The sequence below is a fragment of the Sceloporus undulatus genome, chromosome 6 (assembly GCF_019175285.1).
Source record: "Sceloporus undulatus isolate JIND9_A2432 ecotype Alabama chromosome 6, SceUnd_v1.1, whole genome shotgun sequence".
Classification (NCBI taxonomy): Eukaryota; Metazoa; Chordata; class Lepidosauria; order Squamata; family Phrynosomatidae; genus Sceloporus; species Sceloporus undulatus.
The window spans coordinates 97,003,827-97,010,645 of record NC_056527.1 but is presented as its reverse complement, the minus strand read 5'-3'; positions in this window follow the sequence as shown (position 1 = coordinate 97,010,645).

Sequence of the window (6,819 nt, the reverse complement as noted above, 5' to 3'; positions counted from 1 at the left end):
TGCGCCCGGGATTCGAACCCTGGTCTCCAGAGCCCCTGGCTTCCACTCGAACCGCTCCCCGACCCTGGCGTCTGCACCGCCAAGGAACGGTAGGTGTATGGGAGTGTATGGATGTGTATGGGTGTGTGTGGGTGTGGTGTGATACACACGCGTTCACAAGGGTCAAAGGGGAGATACTAATATATATTACTAATATTAAAATCAAAATATAAGATAGAACCCAAATAAAGACAGGTGTGTGTGTAGACCATTATATAGATAATCACTAATATTAAATTATATTCACAATATAAGATTAAAAAATAATAAACACATAATAATTATGTGATTATTATTATAAACATATATAATATACTTATAAAAGATATTATGGGATTATGGTGTGGTGTAATGTGGATATAATAAATAAATAATAATATGATTAATAAAATTAGGATATCCACTTTGACTCCTTTGGAAAAAGCAGAATAAAAATAAATATTGTTAGAAACAAAAAAAGTTTTCTCTCTCTCTCTCTCTCTCTCTTATATATATTATATAGATGGGGAGATTTATTATATTTCTATATCATCTATTTTGTTATTATATTCTCTATATATTCTTTTATTTTAATTTCTAACATATTATATTATAATGTTTTCTTATTTTTTCATTTTTCTTATATTCTATTTTGTAACTATTATAGTTGTTATATTCTTTTCTATTACTATATATTACGATTTTCTATCTATTAAGATATATGCGATATATATATATATATATACCGTATCTATATATCTTATTAATTGATTTATATGGGATGTTTTCCTTGTTTGATCCTTATTTAGGCTTCTATCTGTGCGCTGCCTTGGGTCCCTTAAAATAAATTTATAATAAATATAAAATAAATAACTATTGACCAACCCATTGTTATCTCTTTGAGGCTGAGAGAGTGTGCTACCCAGGTCCTCCAAGTGGATTTTTGTGCGGGATTTGCACACTGGGCCCTATTAACAGGCCAATAAAGCGCTTCGAGTCACTTTGGAGGTATGATGTTTCAATGATGCAGTGTCCTAAGAGTGGAAGCCCACACCAAAGTGCTTCGTCCTCTCAGGATGGGCCTGGCTGTTGGTGCAGCTTCTGAACTCTTAGGACGCATGCATCATTGAAACACCATACCTCCAAAGTGGACTTGAAGCAGCTTTATTTTGGCCTGTTCAGGCCAATGTCTCCAGAGCCATGGAAGAGCAACAAACCCCTATGCCACACTGATTCTCATGCTGTCAAAACTAAACAAGTTGTCTCTTGAGGCTCAGGAGCGTGACCAGACGTCCTTTTTTTCCAGGAGAAAAACAATCATGAAAGACACAACTTATTAGGAAAGACATAATGCAAGACATTATGCTGTAGCTGGCATCCTGTGGAATCCTGGGATTTGTAGTCTTTAGCCTTCTCCGCCAAAAAGTGCTGGTGCTTCACCAAACTACAAATCTCAGATCTGAAGGATGAAGCTTGTGGCAGTTAAAGTGGTGTCAAACTGCATTATTTCTACAGTTTAGATGCATCGCGATACTACTCATAAAGGGCTCTGTTGGCTGTGGGGATCATGGGGATTGCAGTCCAGCTACTTTAGTGTGGGTGCAAATTGCCCATCCCGTCTTATTCTGACATCTTCCAAAGGCAGGGGTGGATATATGTGGCTCCGCATACATACAGTGTGGTTTGTCATTGCATCTCCTAGCATTCTTCTCCTTTGGAAATTATTCTGGCTAGGGCTGAGGGATGTTGCAGTCAAGTAACATCCAGAGTGCTCATGTCTCAGGCCTTTAGCCAGTTTTGTGTGTATGTCTTAAGCCAACAGAAAACAAGTTGAAGCTTCACAATGATAGGATGTAATAGTGGACCCTATGGAGACACCCCAGGCCTGAACCAGATGTATACAAATAAGTTCTGCCATTACAGGCACCTTTTGAATATGTAGGTCATTCCTATGAAACCTGATTCCTCTGCCATGCTCCTTCGTTTGTGTTGTCAGGAATCATATTGAAATAACTAAAGGATAACATGATTAAAAGATAAGATGGGAGATAGTTTCCAGGATTCTGATATAGATACTCTACACAAATGGTTTAAGGGTTTTGTAGAACAGAGAGGGGAAGATGTGTTTAGTATACCATACAAATGGGAAATATTGTTGGATTTCTGCACTGAAAAAAAAATAAAACAAATTCAATGCTGTCTCCCATATTGCAAGAGCCAGACTTTATGTTCCAGAAATGGGGCTTTTGTAGCTTTGGCTTATGATAGACCTGAGATTTTAAGCATCAAATATCTTGAATATTTAGAAATTTGATACTAGCTTCTTGGAATTTGAAGTGAGTATTTTTCCAGACTCTGGCTAGGCAGGTTTACTTTTTTCAAATGACAGTGTTTGTCCAAGATGGTGTAACTTGGATTAGTTAGTAAAGCTCATTAATCACTTTTCATACTGAAATTAAGAATGATAAAAGCATGGATAATTTCTTAATTCATGTTTAGAGGTGGAGTGGGGAATCTGACCTATAAATTTGAGGATGGAGATGGGTTTTTCAGTTGATCTAGAATAGAAAAGAGGAGAACAGTACGTATTCTCAAAATCAAGCATGGTCAGACCTCGAGCAATCATACTTGAATATGGTTCCCCCCTTCTTGTTTCTTGAGCCACCATTTTGCTTCTAATTCACAAATGGATCATTAGTTGGCTCAAGTTATCTGCTGCTAAGATAGTAATTATCTCTCAGCATAAATAGTTATCTGCTGCTCCTCACTAACTATATACTTGTATATGCGAGCTAGTGAATCATTATGTTGTGAGACCTAGCATAGTATTATGGTTGGAATGTTTAATTTGGACTTAATGAAACCAAGGTTTGAATATTTGCTCAGCCACAAAAACCTGTTGGGTCACCCCTGAGCAAGTCATACTCTCCCAGCCTTAGAAGAATGCAGTGGCAAACCCCCTCTGAAGAAACCTGCCAAGAAAACCCCATTATAGGGTTACCATAAATCAGAAATTACTTGGAAGCACACAACAGCAACAAAGAGCCCTAGACCAGGGAGATCAAAATTTAGATCAACATTTGGCTAAAGAATTTGCTGTGGAAACATGGGCTTGTCTCTCTTTCACAACATAAACTTTCAGGATTGTTAGAATAAAAGAAGTAAGTAGTTGGAGCTCCTTGAAAGGAAAGTAGAATATAAGTGTAGTCATAATAGTAGTTCACTAGTGTAGTTGTCAGTTTTGAAGTGCAGGTGTTCCTCATAACAGTCCCAAAAGTTGTACGTCTCTATGTATATGTATTATGTAAGTGCTTATATACATGGCAGGGTATATTGCATATTACCTCATTAGGCTCCATTTACACTCATAAAATAATTAGGTGGCAAAGGGCAATGGAATAGTATATTTAATGGCAAGAGACAAGATTATTTAAGAAAGGAAAAGAAAGAGACACAGAGTTCCCAAACAGTATAAGCTCAAGATTATCCAGGTGTTTCCTTTCCAAACACCAGCAAGAAGTCAGCAAAGTCTTAAAGTGAACAAGCCAGCTCTCACAGTTCTTATGTATACTAGGAGCAATTCTTGAGTAATGCTAATGGAGCTTACAGGGTTATTCAATATTAATTTAGTCTAAAATACTTTGCCTGGTGTAAAAAATTATTCACACACTTCTAATCTAAGTATTACAGTTAAACTCAGAGAGTACAGGTGTGTTTCAGGTGCATAGCTGGTGAAGTTACGTACTGTCTTTGCTAATCAAAAGGTCCTAATACTTCAACCGTGTGAGTCCTGGCTTTACTGCAGTACCAATGTTACTATAGATCAGGGATTGTAAGGGCCTAGACTGGAGTGGAAAGCATTTTGATATTGTTAAACAAGAGGAAGTCAGAAACATGTGTCAATAGAATCAGAGAGTTGGAAGAGACCACAAGGGCCACCCAGTCCAACCTCCTGCCATGCAAGAAATCACAATCAAAGCCACCCAACAGATGGCCATCAAGCCTCTGTTTAAAGATCTCCAGGGATGGCTAATGTTGAGGTGGGATCTCTTTTCCTGTAGCTTGCATCAGTTGTTCTGTGTTCTAGTCTCTGGAGCAGCAGAAAACAGACTTGCTCCATTCTCAGTGTGACACCCCTTCAAATATTTAAACAGGGCTACCATATCATCCATCTCTACTCCAGGCTAAACACACCCAGCTCCCTAAGTCTTTTCTCATAAGGCATGGTTTCCTTTCACCATTTTTGTTGCCCTCCTGTGGACATGCTCCAATTTGTCAACATCCTTTTTGAATTGTGGTGCCCAAAACTGGACACAGTATTCCAGGTGGGGCCTGACCAGAGCAGAATAGAGTGGCACTATTATTTCCCTTGATCTAGACACTATACTCCTATTGATGCAGCCTAATATCATATTGGCCTTTTTAGGTGCTGCATCACCCTGTTGACTCATGTTCATTTTGTGATCTACTTGGACTCCTAGATCCCTTTCACACACTGGCCCAGTACAGATTGCCGCCTTGCAACAACCTGGGACCAAGATTAGGGCACGGGAGAGCAAAGCGTCCGCATGCTCCATGCTCTCCCAGCACCATTTTGGTAATAGTGCACGCGCCGATGACCTGCCTTGTGCACCACGTCCAAATGGTGCAGTGCACAAGATACATCATGGTGCTAATGGTGCCTTGGCAGCGGCACAGAAAGGAACTGTGTTTTGCAGCTCCTTTTTATAGTGGATCATTGCCACGCTTCTGGCCGCCCCTTTCTTCTTATCTGCACAGCCCCATAGGCTCCTTAAGTCAGGTGTCTCTCATCCTATATCATTGCATTTAATTTTTCCTCCCTAAGTGCAGTACCTTACATTTCTCTGTGTTGAAATTCATTTTGTTAGTTTTGGCCCAGCCTTCTTGAATTTTTATCTTGTCCTTTGGGGTATTAGCTACTCCTCCTAATTTGGTGTTACAGTATCTGCAAATGCCGTACCAATAAATCATGATCTATGCTCTGCCCGTCCTGCTGTCAAAAAATCTGTGTATTTATATGATTTGAAGAGAAATCAGATTATTGGTACGGTATGGAAGAGTAGACGCATTAAATATAGATTAGGGTTACTTTTAGGGTCGAGAGTTACAAGGGTTATGTGGGTAGCTTTAACTTTTCAGTGGTTAAGGACATAAGCCCATGTTTAGAAAAAGGATAATATTTCTTTATCTCATTTCATTTACTGACTCCAGGAGATTTGAGCACTGTGTGAGGTTATCTACCATGTGATTCACAAACAATGGTACAAAAGTAAAGCTATTCTTATTTGGTTTTGCAACATTGATTTTTGAATCCTCCTGTACATTGTAAGCCCATAATTACCTTAGTCTTAGAATGTGTGTGTTGATTCATACACACATACACCAGAAAGCATGGTCAATGTCTCTCTTGGCTAGCAAGCTCTGGGAGTTATAGTCCACTCCGCTCCCATCCCACCCCCAAAGAAACCCTTCTCCTAGCATCAGTCACTGGTAGCACTAATGAGCAATACCAGTATTGTTTTCTTCAACCTATTAATGTGTGTTACATACATGGTGTTGGGGGAAGATATCCACTTGGGACTTGCTTCCCAAAACTTGAAATATAAATATAATACTGTTTCAGCCCTTTGTGTCTTGAAAGATAGCAATTATTATATTTTGTTAATATTAAGCCCCCTCTTAATATTTAATGTATTCATGTCTATACTTTGCAGCAAAGGCAATTTGGAGGTGGATAGATATAGAGTAGACTTAATTTAAATTAATTTATCTAATGGCCTTTTATTCTAGTTAATTCTTTATTAGAAAGCTTTCTAGCAGGCCAAATGTGAAAAAAAATCAGGATTGGGAGGGAAATAGGGAAGCTTGTAATTTTGAGACAGGTGCTATTCTGCACATTTGAGTTTGTGTGTAATTCAGATAAGGTATCCGTAATATTATTAAAATTTAAAAACCGTAATGTTGTTCTCCTTCAGGCATCCTTATCTGTTTCCCATGCTCGGCTGGTTATAAAAATGTAGCTGACAGTGGGATGGAGGGAGCTTGCTCTAGTTTCTACTGCTAATTTTAGATTGCTAACCTAGATTGTGTGCCTTTTAAGGGACTAGTGTTTGGGACTGTGGAATGGGAAAATATTAATGTTGCATGTGGCTCATAATGACATTGTAAGCTCATAATATAACCCTAACAAGGAGGTTGAGACTCTGGGAGTACTGTGAACCTAAGATTTTCAGGTAATCAGTACACTTTTTCTTTGATTGCTGCTTTGGACAACAGTCTTGCTGCAGCAAATGGAAAGTACTTTTCCAGTGCCGCATAGTCAAATGACAGGGAAAAGTTCTTTACCGGATGCAACAGAAAAATGGGAGAGGTAAATGGAGTGGTTGGATACTTGAATAGTAGCCCAATCCTTTATTGGAGCCCTGTTTGTTCACCAAGGCCTGGAACAGATGGGCCAAATAAAGTGGCTTCCAGCTGCTTTGGAGGTGTGACATTCAAATGATGTGTGCCTGCAAAGTGGCCCAAAGCTGAGATAATCCAGTTCCTGGTGGTACAGGAAGGATCCTGCAGCTGTGGCCCACTTTGGGAGTGGGCTGTGCAGTCAGTGCGGTCCCGATCCGCTTGTGGCTAGAGCGGACTCAGCCACTCTTTTGCGCCCGTCTGCTACGGCCCTAAAACAGCTAAATCAAGCCTCAGTCTTGGCAATATATGTCTATATGATGAATGTTATGAGCAAATGTCATGTCTAATTATGGGTTTTCAAAATTCAAGCCTCCTTGG